At 49.3% G+C, this 14,792-nt stretch overlaps 1 long non-coding RNA gene across 3 annotated transcripts in view; it reads right to left on the reverse strand.

Annotated features, from left to right (window-relative positions):
* Positions 1–3,779: 3,779 nt before the first annotated feature.
* The window catches only part of LOC143694621 (uncharacterized), a 41,461-nt gene continuing 30,448 nt past the window's right edge, over positions 3,780–14,792 (reverse strand). For 2 of the 3 annotated variants that reach the window (XR_013183191.1, XR_013183192.1), the window contains exon 4: positions 4,553–5,281. This is a non-coding gene — a long non-coding RNA (uncharacterized LOC143694621). Of the gene's footprint in view, positions 4,063–4,143; positions 4,310–4,552; positions 5,282–14,792 lie in introns of those variants that run through there. The other variant, XR_013183193.1, reaches the window with a different exon arrangement.

Consider the following 14,792-nt stretch of genomic DNA (forward strand, 5'->3'; position numbering starts at 1 on the left):
CATAATTTGAACATTTTCTGCATATCCCTAGGACCAGAGTACAACTCACATCCAACCAGCTCCATGCATCCCACCCCATCATCTGTCCACTCTGGGGGGGGTCTTAGGCTTAGATAAGACACAACTTGCTTGGCACCAGCCTAGCACCTCATTGGGTCCAAGTGAGTTTCCATAGGCCACAGAGTTACCAAGCAATGAAATCCTGCCTAAGCCTTTTGTACAGGGAATACCCAGCACTTGGGAATGGTTCTCCTGCTCCATGCCAGCTCTGCTAACAGAAGGACAAGAAAGAATTGGCTCTTCCTACACAGCAAGTTAGGAAGTGGTTCCTAGACTGAATGAAACAAACTAAGCCATTGACTTTATAGTTTCCCTCCAAAGGAATTCTGTGTTTTTTATAAAAGTAAACTTCCCTGCTTGTGACTTTTCACAAGCAAGAAATCATAACACACACCTTACAGAAGTGAAGAAATCCCTGGTTGGTAGAGAAAAGGCAGAGGACATAGATATGCCTTGGGTTGGGATGTTTGACAAATCAGGCCCTGAGGGTGTTTTCTGGTGTTTGTATTATTGAAGGGTCTGTGCAGCCTTCTTGTATGAATGACTAGTGAATGGAAGATCTTTTGCAAAAATCTCTGCACTGTTCAGGTGCCTGAACTGTGGGGATTCCCACAACTGCCTCAAAACCAACACCAGGCTTCCAGTGCGACCCTCGATTCTGCAGCTAAGGTGTTGAGGTGAGGTCAGGCAAAGGGTCAAAGACACCCTCAAAAGAGGGGGCAGCTTTCAGCAGTGACCCTGAGGCCAACACAGCATTAGGGCACTTCTCTGCTGACACCTGCTAATCCTCACAGCCCTTCCCAGGGAAACTGAGGGTGGATCCCACACCTCCCTCCATCACAGCCCAGCATCTCTGCAGACTCATTGCTAAGCCACTGTGATTATTGGCAAACCACATATCTTTTCCAGGGAGAAAACACTCAGCAATATTTTAGGCACAACTCTGTTTTGAAAGCCGTACAAAAGCCTGACTTAGAGAAAGATTAAAGGCAAACAGCAATGCATCCCCAGCACCCAGCTCAGTGGTGGGGACAGTTGTTCTTCAGCTTCAAGATGAGCACAGGACAAGAACTCATCAACCACACAGCCATCACAGTCTCTTGTTTTATATAACCCTTGTCACCAGTCCCAAATGCTGCACTGCAGAGCTCTGAGAACTCTCCCACCAATTCCAGTTTAAATGTCTCCATGGCATGGGTTTCCCAAAAGCCAACCAAGAGATCCCATCCAGCTGAGGGACCAAATGCTTCTCCTTCATGGGGCTCCAAATGAGCCTCAGGAAGCTAAGCCTAGCACTCAGAGGCCAGATCCTTGTGCCTTGCAAACTCTTTGGGATCAGTCTTGCTCCTGGAAGCCCAATCCAGGTTCCTCTCTATCTGAGGAATAGGCCAGAGATTCCCACACCACCACTGTCCTTTCTCTCCTCTCTGGCAGCCACATAAACAAGCAGTCTGGAGGCCACTACATCTGCAGTGCAGCCACAGGTTGCTCCCTCCCAGCTCGGCCTCCACACATCTCATGCCAGCAGAATCTGATGACAGCACCAGCTGGAGCCTCTCTGTCATGAAAAGGAGATCAAACCTGCAAAAGCCCCACTCCCATTTTCCCATTCTCCCTCCAAGACCAAGCCTTCACTCTCAGGAGTCAAGTCTCTGCTGTTTTAGGGAAAAATATTTCATTTACATCTCCAAAATATCCCAAAAGGAAGAGGGTGATCAAGTTATCAGCTGTGGCTGCTGTATGAAAGGAGGTGATGGGCTCATATGTGTGCCTGACCAAGCAGTGTCCACCTCACCCAACCCAAAACCTGTCCCTGGAGAAAGGTGGCCCCTTTGGCTGTGCCTGGGAGGGGACAAGAGGCCACCAGTCACGCTCCTAGAGAGAGGAAAGCTCCCTCTCTCCAAGGAACTTCACTCCCACTTCACCTCCATGCTTAAAACGATGCTTAATGCCTCCCTTAAGGTGGTAACTGCAGTCGAGCTGTGCTGTCAGGAAGGCTCTAATCCTGTGCTAATTTATTTTATCAAATTAAAAAACGAGCATCCATGGAACACCAGAGACCTCCTGTTCTCAGGGTCCCAGCAGAAAGCTGCATGATCCCTTTGTAGAGAGGGTTTGTGGGGGGGAGGATGTGGTTGTTGCTTTGCTTCTTTTTTTTGCCAAGAATATAAAATTAATAAAACAGGATTAAGGGAGATATGGTTTTAACCAATTCCTTAATCCCAGAGAATAATTAATGAGAGCAATGCACCACTTGGCTCGACTCTCCCCACATTTGAATAATAAATAGCATCCAAAAAAAAAAAAGAAAAAAGAAAAAAGAAAAAAAGGAGGAAAAATATGGAAAAAGGAACAAGAAGGCTGAGCTGTAAATTCTTAATACAAAGAACTTTTGCTATATGTACGTGTGTATTGCCTTCTGGTCTTGGATCCAGAAAATACAGATTATAAAGAAAGCAGAGACCAGTTTTGGCCACACACAGATGTGTTCAAGCCAAGATTTACGGGAATCTCCACACTTTTAAGAAACAAAATACCACTAAAAGTCTGCATAAATTGCCCACGCTAAGCTCAGCATGCAAACATCAGCCAAGACTGACTTGTGTGCCATGAACCCAGTGCAAGGTACCAGCCTCAGTCAGAGCCAGTCACTCTTCATATTTTATTATTCCTCTTAATTCAAATATTCGCTCTGAATTCCAGCCTGCATAAATTACAGAACCTGAACTCCTGTGACATTGGTCTTTGTGTTCCCAACCCCACATGCCAAGGGCAGGGCTGGCCTGCTACAGGAGCAGCTCTGCAAAAATGTGATTCAGGCCTCTGGACTTGAACCATTGAATAGCTGTTTAAGTATAAGGTTACCTGTAGGGTCTTGTGGCCAACAGAGCAAGGGGTGTGGGGTTAGGCACCTATTTTATGGTAGGAGGAACCATCTTTGGGAAGGACAAGGAGCCCTCTGAATTCGAGCCCCTTAAATTCAAGTGTATCCCTGCTGCCTTGCCTTGGAGATGGAACATGGCTCCTTTGGGCTTACTCCAAGAGTTCCCAGAGACCATTGTGTCTCACAAGGGTCTCTCAGGTCTTGGCCACTGCTCACCTGGCCTGAGGGGTTGTTCTTCTGAAGAGCCCCAGCATGCAGAAGGAAGTTTACCACCAGGCAGCTTCTCAAAGGACAGTCTCACCACTCTTCATTAACCTTCTTGACCCAAAGGGGAAACAAGGACCTCTTGAGGAGTCATTTTTCAGCTGATGAGCAGATACCCATGGTGGACCTGTGTCAGACTTCCATGTGACATCACCTTGACCTAGACAAGACCAGGCCAGCCCCGTTTAGGGGTAGGATGGCCTGGATCCTTGAAGAGCATCTCAGCTTTGGAAGCTCACACCAGCTGACCAGGCAGGAGGTCAGGGATGTAAGGAGGAACATCTGAATAAACATGGCCCCATCCCTGCCTGCAGCCCTTGTTAAGGCTGGCCTCTGCTTTGAACTCCTTCCTGATGAAATGATTAATGAATGCCGTGCAGACCTCTTCCCTTCCTTCCTCTGCTTTCACCTGCCACACAGAGCAATACCAAACGAAGTGATCATGACAAACACAGCTCTAATTCTTTATTAATATTAATCAGAGGCAACCTTTCCATTGACACCAGAACCCGTGTGTGTGTTGGCAGGGAGGGGATAACACTACAGCAGTGACATTTCTTGGGTAGGCAATTTTATTTTTTTAATTTTTCTTTTATTTTTTTCATCTCGCACCTTCCCTTCCCCCGCTTTAATATGGGCGAGCGATACCTTGTACAAACAGAGGAAGGAAGAAGCTGATTAAATAGCAGAGTTGGAGCATAATGAAAGAAAAAGCCCACTGCAAACATCTGCTGATTGTTTTAAACGGGAGGCACCGGGAGGTGGATTTCAGGTGATACCACGGTGGCTTCTCTCATAATCCCAGCTAAGGCAGCATTAGGGATTTGGAGCTCAGGGTGAATTTCATCCAGTCCCTGCTGGCAGGGAAAGAGGCTTAGGCAAGATAGCAAACCTCAGTCCCATCTCGGAGCAGGGCTGGGAGATCAGGTACTCACCAACACATTCTTGCTGCTCACGTGTGGCTCGAGACAGGAAGCAGAAGATGAAGGTCTCCAGGTCACCTGCAAGACGTGCACCTTTCCAGCTGTAGGTGGGTTCTCATGAGAAGCCACTCCCTGGGACCCTCATGGGCTGGATAAATCCCTTTGGGCTGGAAAGGGCCTTTAAAAGTCATCTAAAGGTTAGTTCTGCTGGGTGAGGAGAGCTGTTTGTGGAAGAAGCCATCCAATCCATAAGGAATGGAGACAACCACCTCCCACTCCTTGCCCTAGGGAGGCTGGGGCACTTTTCTTCAGCTGGGAGGATGGTCACTGAGCACAGGAAAGACCTACAGGTTTGCTTTGCTGCCCAGTTGTTGATTTTCCAGCTTTCCCCGTCCTAATAGCCAAGGGACTGCAGGGAGATCTGTACTGAGAGAAGCCCCTGGTTCTCAGTTGAGTGCAACTTCCCTCTCTCCGTCTCTTAAAACAAATAGATTTTCATTGAAATCAACATATCTTTCTGAATTGAATAGGTTTTCATGGGGACAATAAATTTCTTCAAAACAATGCATTTTTATTACAACATATTTTTGTTCAAACCAATACTTTTTGACAACCAGATATTAATGACCAGGCCAAAGCCATAAATTTGCCTCAAACTATGTGTTTACTCATGGAAGGAAATAATTTTTCTCATACAAATACATTTTTATTTGAATCAATCCTCTTTTTTTCCACCCCCAAAAATCAGATACACTTCTGGGAGGGAAGGGGGAAAGCTGTGTGCCCAGGAAAGCCCCTTCATTTCGAGAGGGATCAAGTACTTGTGAGGATTGTCTCACTCTCACCTTCCAGAGCCCAGAAGCTCCAGAGGTCACATGAAGCTTAAAACATAAACTGTTTTTCCCATTGCCCACGTATCCACATTGTCAGCTTCTGGTAGGTCCAGCAGAAACAAAGGCTATGTCTTTCTCCCCTTGCTTAGCTGTTTGCTGTTTGAAATCATGTTTGCAGAACCCAGTTAAATAATCCAGAGCAGGGCAGAGATGCTCAGGCAGGGCAGACTGTGCAGCATCTCCATCCACTTTGAGGAAGCTTTTTGTTTCTCTTGGTTTTGGGAAAGGTTTTCATCTGAGGCGGCTGCTGCAAGGCCCTGGGGACAGAACACACAAGGGACAGTTATGTCTGGTTAGTCCTGCATGTTTCCTTGCAACCCACCTCTCAAACCTCCTTGAAGCCTGTGTGAGGGACCTGAGCCCCCCAGGGACAGGGCCAGCACAGCAGGTATGTTGGTCCTGCACATCCCTGGCCCTGCAGAGTCCAGTCCTAACCCAGAGCACCCAAAGACATCACAATAATTCCAACAAGAGAGATGCAGCTCCAGTGGGGAGGGCCTGAGAGGAGCGGGAGGAATGGGGACAAGGGCTTGGCATCAGGGCTGAGTTTGCTAGAATTGCAAAGGCTTTGGCTGCTACTTTTGCTACTGATTCAAAGCCTAAGCAGGAGCAACCCCCTAATCTCCTCCAGATCCCCTATTTCCCCAGCTGACCATCCATACCAGACACATCCCCCCACCTCAGCAGCTGCCCACACTCACAGACACCTGAGCCCTAATGGAGAGAAATCATTTTTTGGTGGCAAGTAGCTGCATCCAACTGCTTGGAGCCACGTTTCCAAGCCTGGGCCTGAGTCAGAGCCTGGGGATCCCAGGCGCTGGGAACATCAGGGGCTGACAAGGGTTCATTTCCCGTGGCCCCCGTTGGCCACTCTTTGTTGAGCTTCCCCAGCCCATGTAAACATGCTAATTGCTTGGGCTCAGCACAGGGCTGGATGCCGTGCTGTTTGTTTTCCATTGAATAGGATTAGGGATTCTGACACCAATGATTAATCGCCGTGCTGCAGACGGCTGACGAGCCCGGGGAAGGCGTCCTCTCCGAGCGGAGAGCGCGCACAATCTCTGCCAAGCAGCTGCCACTGACTTCTATCTAACCCTCTGCATCTTGCCCTTTATCCTCCCTCTTCTCCCAAAATGTCTCACATTCGCCAAAGCCAACCCCAGGCTCCCAGGGAACAGTGGGAGAGGGGCCCTGGGCATCCCCTACCCTGCTCTCAGCCACCACAATGCCCCATCCTCTGTGCCAGTTCCTACATCAGCTTATCCCTGCATCCCGTGTTGCCAAAGCCCTCCCAACATGCTGCAATGCTTCAGCCAGCTCTTCTCAGACTTCCTATTAGTGGCCAGGGAGATTCACAAAATTTTCCAGCTGCCATCTCCAGGGCACGGAAATGTCACATAACAGCCGTGTCTCTCCACCAAGCTCTGTAAAGCCACCAAATGCCTTTTATGGGCACAGGGCAACCAGCACTAGTCCCCAGACTCCTTCCAAGTCCAAAGGATATCCAGGGACCTGAGCAAGGCAGAGAAGAGCAGTGGAGGCACCGAATGCCTTTGCCACATCTACCCTCTGCTTGTGGCCACAGAAACATTTCTGTGCTCCCGTTCTGCCCAGCAGCAGGTGAGGAAGGGACAAAGTAGAAGAGGTGGGAGAGGAGGAAGGCTGGAGAAAGCGGCCTTGCAGGAGGCAAACCTCAAATAGATGCAACCGTTGAGATTACCTCTTCTCCTGACCTTGCGGAAGGAGTGCTGGAGGCAAATCCACCCATCTCTGCTGGTGCCTTGTGCGACATACTGTCACTCAGACAAGCGACGTTCTTAATGGGTTTGTGGGAAAGGCCTGGCCTGCCTTTCCATCTGTACCTTCTGCCGGCTCCCCTCTCCAGCACTGCCTCCCCATACGACATTCCCTTGAATTATTTAGACTGGTAAATCTTCCTGCATCTCACATCTTTAGTCCATCTGTTAGCCGGGGCTTTGCCTTTATAGGAACTGTCCTTTATGCATGCCGGCATCTGTCAACAGTACACTTGCCTCTTTTATTCATGATCTTCCGTGGGAGATGGTACAAGCTGCAGAAATGCCTCATTTCTGGTATGCATTTCATTTTAATGGAAGATTACATGACTGGGGCCCATTTTATTACTTCTTGCCCTGCACATTCATCCATCACAAGCCCCATTTGCTGAGCCTGCACTGGGACGGCAGCCATCAGCCTGCTCGTGTCGGATTCCTCCCGTGCCGCTCTCTCCCCCCCTCCGGGATGGGGAGGAAGCGCATTGCGTTCAAGGAGGAGAAGGATAGCAAGGGGAGCTCATCCACCACGGGGCTCAGAGTTGAGTCAGCCTGCTGGCTAAGCCAAGCACTTCTGGGAAACAGGCCTGGAAGTCCAGGGGTCTCACCCCTACGCCCGTGTTCAGCTTCACACCGTTCCTTCCCAACCCACACCTGCCACGGGTGTTGGGGTGCTGCCACCTGGTACCTCAGGGGTCTCTGGAAAGGCTCCACACCCCCAAATAAACACACACATGCTCCTCAGCTTCCTCCCTCAAGCCTCAAGCCATCCATGATTCCCTGTGCATCCCACCTTGCACATACACATACACACACACACACACACACACACACACACACTCTGCTCACACACAGCACTGGGAGCAGCATAAATAAAATCAACATGAACCAACAGTGGTAATTAAACTGCCGATGGTATTTGCAGCCTCTCTCTCCTGTAAGGAAGGTTGCATGCAATTAGTGAAAACATTTTGGACTGGGAACAGTGCCAGTTTGCTCTGTCCTTTCTTTCAACTCCCACAGAAACCCAAGGACCCCTGATTATCCTCCAGACTGCAAAAATAAAACCCCAGTAAAAACATTCCACTTCTACATTGTGGCTCCCTGAATTAAGGGTTTACTGTGACCTGAGGCAGCAAGCGGGGTCAGAGGGGCCAGAGACGGAGGTGACCCCTTCAGAGATGTGGGGACTTCCCCAGCCCACAGTCTTCAGGCAGCATGAGACACAGGTGGCCATTTTAACCCAGAAAACAGTGTCTGTCCTCAAAAATCCCAGCAACGAGACTTTCCACCAAGGAGAATTTCTTCTCCAACTTGTTCAGATGAGATTTTAACATTTCCACTAAAGACTTCCTCCAAAAGTTAAGGCAACCCTGGTGTCTTGAGGAGGTTCAGACGACACTTTTTGTTTAACTTGGTTAGAAAATGGAACTTAGACGAAGTAATGTGAGCCAGTGCTCAGCTGAGACTCCAAGCCAGTCCTTGGTGGGCATCAAAGCACGGAAAACGTGAACGGTAATCATTTGAAGCATGGAAAACCTGAACCACAGTCATCACTGTTGGCTGGGAAGCCAGTTCTGGCTGGGAAAGAAAAAATGAGCAGCTTTTGGATGACAAGGAGCCCTATGGAAAAGCCAGTATTCTTGTGCAACCTACGATATTAGTACAGACTAAAAAAAAATAGGAAAAAATTGCCATAAATAACGTGCTAACCACCACAGCGGAAATTCAGGGGGAGAGAGCCCAGACATGCCTGGAGAAGAAATATGTGAGGGAACTGTCTCCAAACCGACTGGGATGAGCTGGAAGAGGCCGAGCAGCTCCTGCAGACGGGGAAGGAGCCCTCGCCAGAAGCCGCTCCCACGCACATGCACGGTGCTTCGGAGCCGGTGGGGAAACCTGCAAGCGAGCGAGTGAGCGAGAGCTCCTCACCCAGCAGCCAGGAGGAAACAGCACCACGTGTGTCCCATATGGCAGGAGAAACCGGGAAGAGTCTGGGCAAGCAGCTACAGCAGAGACTGAGGGAAGCAGACGATGCATTTCATCAAGCTGCTCAGCTAAATGGTCACCGTAACTTCCATCTAATATTCAAAACAACCTGAACTCTGCCCCTATTTCACACCCAGTACCCCCATCTAGTAGATGCTCTCCATATTGTCCAACCTGATGGCATAACTCAGCAATTTCCTTTCAGGAATCAATGAGAACAAATGAAAATTTAATACATTCTCCAGACAACCCAACTCCTTTCTCTCCCCCATGGTAAATAAATAATGTGCTAGTCAAATGATGGATGGAGTGCTCGGAGATCAGTGGCCGAGTGCTATTAGGGGCCGGGGAGGACGGTGTAGATGTAGTCTAGTACAAGATGACGTGGTGGCCATGGGTGATTTGAGCACATAAAGGAACCAGGAGTGAGAGGGGAGGTGTCTAGTTGATGCAGGAACAGGGCAAGGAGCAGGCTGGGCTCTCCTGTAAGGGCTTATGCACAAGGCTTATTTGGTTTCTCCACATGACTAGATCCAAAGCCTGGTGCTGTCAATGAGAAAAAAAATCAAGGGAAACTCCTTTTGTCTTCAGCCTGGTTTGGGTCAGGAGATTTTGCTGGATGAGGATGTGAGATTTTGGCTTGTTTGGCAACAAGTGGCTGGAGAAGACTGAGAATGGTCTGAGGGATCTTCAGCCAGCACAGTAGAGGGACAACTGAACACAGATGCACTGCACCTCTCTCAGAGCCAACAGGAAAGGTGGAAAAGTAGAGCTAAAGAACTAACGAAGGGAAACCTGACTGCAACATCACTTGGACAGGAAAGAGATGAAGTTTCTCAATTGCTCCCCAGGTTGGATGACCTTGTACAACCTGTGTCCTGGGACACATGCTTGTCTAGGAATTGTATCTCACCTCAAATTAAATGTAGAGGTTCGCCTTTTCCCTTTGGGCTGTGAAAAGTGTCCCTAAGGCTCCCCAGATGGAATCAAGGTGAGTTCTTGCAGGTGGAGTTGGGTTACCCTAGGACCCACTGGAGAAACAGCTGTCAGCCTGTGACATGTGGTGGACAGGACAGATGGTGGCTGCCAGGGACATGAACCTGGGCCAGATCTCCACATCTTCACCAGGACAGGACACTGCACTCATTAACTTGCATTAATCCACACCTTCAAGCCCAGGTTTGGGGCTCGGGTCTAGGAGTCTGAGGGAGCACTGCTGGCCCCATTTCTCACTGCAAGCCACTGAGCAAACACAGCATCTGTGCCTCCAGAGGCCAGGTCCCAGCTGGTGTGTGTGGTCCTGCTCGCATCCCCCTCTCCCGCACCACACAGCTCTGGCTTCTGATCCCATTGAACTTCAGGATGCACAAACAACAGTGCCTGCTCTGCCTGGTCCCACAGCTGTGCTTATCTCCCGAGCTGACTGTGTACCTCCTTATCTCTGGGGAGAGCCTCTGTGTAAATATTGCTGTAAATTCTTTGGCTTCCCTTCCAAGTCGCGCTGTTCTTTAATGCCTTCCTTGTAAGACCTGCTTGCCCTACCCCAAGCCATTAGCTGTAACAGGACGTTAATAAGGAGGGGGTTTGGTATCTCTCAGGGATGTTGACCTCTTTCACTAGAAGCAAGGCACCCATTACAGAGCAATGATAAATCACAAGCCTTCCACTCCTTCCCCAGCAGGCACTTCTTTGCATGCATAAACACACGCCAGAGGCGCACGCGCGCCCTGCATTAACTCTGGCAACACCCAAAAGCTTTGGCAAGCCTGGGGCCAGCTCATCCCCTCAGGTCCCCCTCACCTCTGTGCATCCTCGCAGAGCAAGGCACCTTCCAGCCCCTGGGTCCCAGTGTGGTGCTCCTTTGTGCAAGTCAGCTATGTCCACGTGTAGCTCCGAGATCAGTGAGCCAGAGCATCAACCCTTAAACCATGGTTGGTGATGCCAGAGACACCACAGATGTTCACCCAGCACCAGGTGGGCATCCAGTGGGCCAGGGAAGGACAAAAATCATCACTGAGCTCCCTCAGAGTGGGACAGCACCTCCCTATCACCTCTGCCAGCCAGGCTGTCTGCTCCAAATCCCATGGGACAGAGCACAGACTCTACCCAAAGCTTCCCAAAGAAAGCTGCATTTCTCCAGCCAGATCATTTTTTGTTATATTGAGGAGCTGTTGTGTTCAATGTTGAGTGCAAGCTTTGCCCATTGAGCTGAACCAGCAGAGAAGACACAGCAGGCCTCATAACCTGCACAGGGAGAGGGACACACTAACAGGGACCTTCAGATGTCACCAGAGCTGGGCTGCCACCATCCCTGTCCCTAAGCTCACAGAATCATAGATTATCCTGAGTTGGAAGGGATCCACAAGGATCATCAAAGCGCAACTCCTCCACAGGACCACCTCAAGAACCACAAGCTCTGCTCCATCTGAACCACCCTCAGACTCATAACTACAAGCCATCAAAGAGTCTTACATAAAAAAGGCCCCCAGTAATTTTCCTGACATTCTTTAACATGTGTTTTTCCACCATGACAATCAGTTCTTAAAAACCTTCTTCTTTTCCTCTCTTTATTTTTTTTCTTTTGACAAAATCAAAAATACACTTGGAGACCTTGCTGGCTTGAGCCTTTGGATTCAGACTCTGAGAGCTGACAATCCTGTTTTCAACGTTGTTTTTTAAGCAAGGAGAAAAAACAAAGCCCCAAGCGCCAAAAGCAAGAAATTTGGCTGAAAAAGAAAAAAAAAAACAAAAGAAGAAAAGAAAAAAGAAAAACCCAACCAAAAAAGCAACATCTGCTTGACAGAGAATTGGTTTTGACAGGAAACTATTGACAAGGTCTAACAAGCAGAATTGGACCTGTTGGAGCAGGAGCATGGGTTTCCTCACCCATCCTGCCATTTGTAGTGCTGAGTTCAGCCAGCCCCTGTCTGAATTAGCAGCCAATTTGCTCTCAGCCCTTCATGGAAGAGCTGGAAAGCTGGAGAGCATCCGAGCCATGCACATCCTGGCCCAGGGTCATGCTCCTGTGCAGCAGTTGGAGCTGGGAATGGAGCATCTTCCCGGCATGCCCTCCTCTGCACTCATAAACAGCCTCTTGCAGACGCCTCTGCTCATCCTTTAATTACATTAAGGCAAGATTTCTGCTGAGCCCAGCACAAAGCTGGATGCCTGGTGGTGCAGGGAGAAGCAGGTGTTCCTCCTGATCCTGGCTCTGCCCACCCCATCCTGGTGTTCTGCCTCAGTTTCCCTGGTTTGACAAGTGTTCCTCACCCTCACACAATGCTGCTGCAGTCTGCTTGCAGCTAAATACTAACCCGCCCTCACAGTAAAATTGTTTTGCTTAATTTGAACAAACAAATTTAAAAGCCCCAGATTCTCACCAGCAAATTCAGAGCAACAAGCCTGGTCAGAGCGGATTGAAGGGTTGGATCCAGCCTGCTGGGGATGGATGAATCCCCTCCATTCCTGCACTGTGTCCAGGCACAGCTGTTTCCTCGGCTGTTGTTCTGCTTTGGACTCTGGCTGCTGCATTTAAAACTTCTCCACTTTTCCACGCTCACCTCCTTCCTGGCAGCTCAAGGGCTTTCGCTCCCTGGGGCTGTCATTAATCGGTTGTGATCAGAGGTCGGCTATAACCCTTTCACAGCAGCCTCTTGACTTCACTCTCACCCTGGGGGATGCACTCAGGGACAGAGCAAGAAGCATGTTGAAATATGGCTTTTTTTCGCTCCCCCCTTCCTTACAGTAAAGCCCTTGCTGTCATCAGAGCTGCTCACACTTGTGACACAAAACCAGGAAATCAGGGCGCTCTTACTCCAGACTCTGCAGCTGGTTAATGACCTTGGGCAAAGGGCTCCATTTCTCTCTGCCTTAGTTTTCAGTGATACTTCTAAAAAAATATGGGGGAAGAGAAGGGTTGTATTTCTAATAAGGGTGCTGGCTCCAAAGATGAGACCTAGAGGGCAAAGTCTGACTGTGACACCATTAGCAAGCCACGTTGCCAGCTCTTGGTGGCAGGGAGAGTTTCCAAGGAAGGTCCTTTCCAGCCTAAATGTGATGGGAAGGCACAGGCTGGTGGTGAGAGCTGGGCTGGGCAAGGCTCATCAGCCCTGAACTGAACATGGTGTTCACTGAACCACTGGGAAAATGGGGTGGGGACAATGGGAATTCATTGGGGGATGGAGCTCCATCTAAGCCAGGAGCACACACATGCAACATGGGCAGATCACAACAGCCCTGAACTGAACATGGTGGTCACTGAACCACTGGGAAAATGGGGTGGGGACAATGGGAATTCACTGAGGGGTGGAGCTCCATCTAAGCCACCTTCTCCAGGAGCACACACGTGCAACGTGGGCAGATCACAACATCCTTGGTGCAGCCCAAGCAGCCCTGCAGGGGCAAACATCACTTCAATTATTTGTGATATAGGCAGTCTGGTGGGGCAGGCTCTGCTCTCAACATGCAGCCACCTCACCATGGAAGCTGTTTGCTCCCAGCACGTTTCCATTCCCACCTGGGGCAGTTTAGCACAGGAAGATCTCTCTTCCAAGGAGCAACACAACAAGACCCAGGCTTCAGCTAGGCAAAAATGCCATATAAATTACCACAGAGCCATTAGAGGTGCAAATCCTCTTCACTGTTCTACATGATAACACCCTTATAAAGGGACACCTCATTTGGCAGGTTATTCCCTGCCAGAATGAGGGGAATGATAAGGACATTGGCTCTCCTAACTTGTTGGCAAATTGATGGGAGGTGGATTCCACACAACCCCATAAAATTAATACCTACAGATCAATCTTTCCTCACCTATTTTCCTGTGATTGCGTGGCAGGCAAAAATATGCACAAGGGATGATGAGGTGTATCCAATCTCCTGCTAGTGGGAGATGGGTTTCCATTCAAGCCCAAAACTTCAGGATGCCCATAAAGGCAACTCTCCAGCCTAGTGTGAAAAAGAGCCTCCAACATCTCATTATGCAGAGGGGTAAATTATGCCAGGGTAAGTCATTAATTCTTCTCATCTCTACTGGACAAGGATGGCTGAGAGGACCTGGCAGTGAGGATCATGTTGGAAAGGATGGGGAAAAGAAGCCAGTGCAGGGACATTGGTTAGGACATGCTTTCTGCCTCTGTGGGTTTCTCAGTCATGGCCCCACAAATGCATCAAAGCATGCTGCTGCCAGGTACAGCATGAGGATGCAGCAACAGTGACATGTCACACACATACTGGTGTGTTGTCACCTACCCACAGGTTCAGCTGTCCAGCCAGATCTTTAGTGGGTGAAAACTTGAAGATTTTAGCCCAAAGCCATAGGAAACCGGACTTTTACCAGAAGCTTTGTTCCTGCTGGGTGTTTAAAATGGCACCACAGAGCGGGAGGCAGCACCACTGAGGGGTGAGTGAAACAGCAGGTACAGCTGGGGCCTGGTAACAGAGCTGGCAAATTTTGTCCTGAGATACACAGAACATTCAAATCCCTTTTATCTGAACACCTCTGAGTGCTGCTGCAGGCAACAGAGGAGCTCAGAAGCAGGGTTAGCAGTAGGTAGGAATGCCACTTGATCCAAGCACGAGTGTAAGGGCTTTAAACATGAATTTGCACCTGGGATAAGTTCACATTGACTTCAGAAAAATATCAGGCACAGTACCTGCCAGAGCCAGGAATCCTCTTCGAGAGATGGGGGAACCCTCAGCATGCAGTCAAGCAGAAAACTCCTTCTAGATGTATTAAAGCTGTAAATAAATTAATTCACATGTCACTGGTGTCTAAGAAGTTTGGGGAGAGAGTCAAGGATCAAGTGGCATAGGCAGGACATGGGGCAGAGCCAGAATGGCTCTGGATCCTGGAAGTTTCCCCTTCTTCTTCTAAAAAGGGGCAGAGAAAGGGAGGGGCTGTGGCAGGCAGCAAAAGGGCTGAGGACCAGGCACAAGAGCTCTGTGAAAGGGATAAGAAAAAGGCCAGAGGGGGCAAAAGAGGACA

This window comes from Agelaius phoeniceus, chromosome 8 (assembly GCF_051311805.1).
Source record: "Agelaius phoeniceus isolate bAgePho1 chromosome 8, bAgePho1.hap1, whole genome shotgun sequence".
NCBI lineage: Eukaryota > Metazoa > Chordata > Aves > Passeriformes > Icteridae > Agelaius > Agelaius phoeniceus.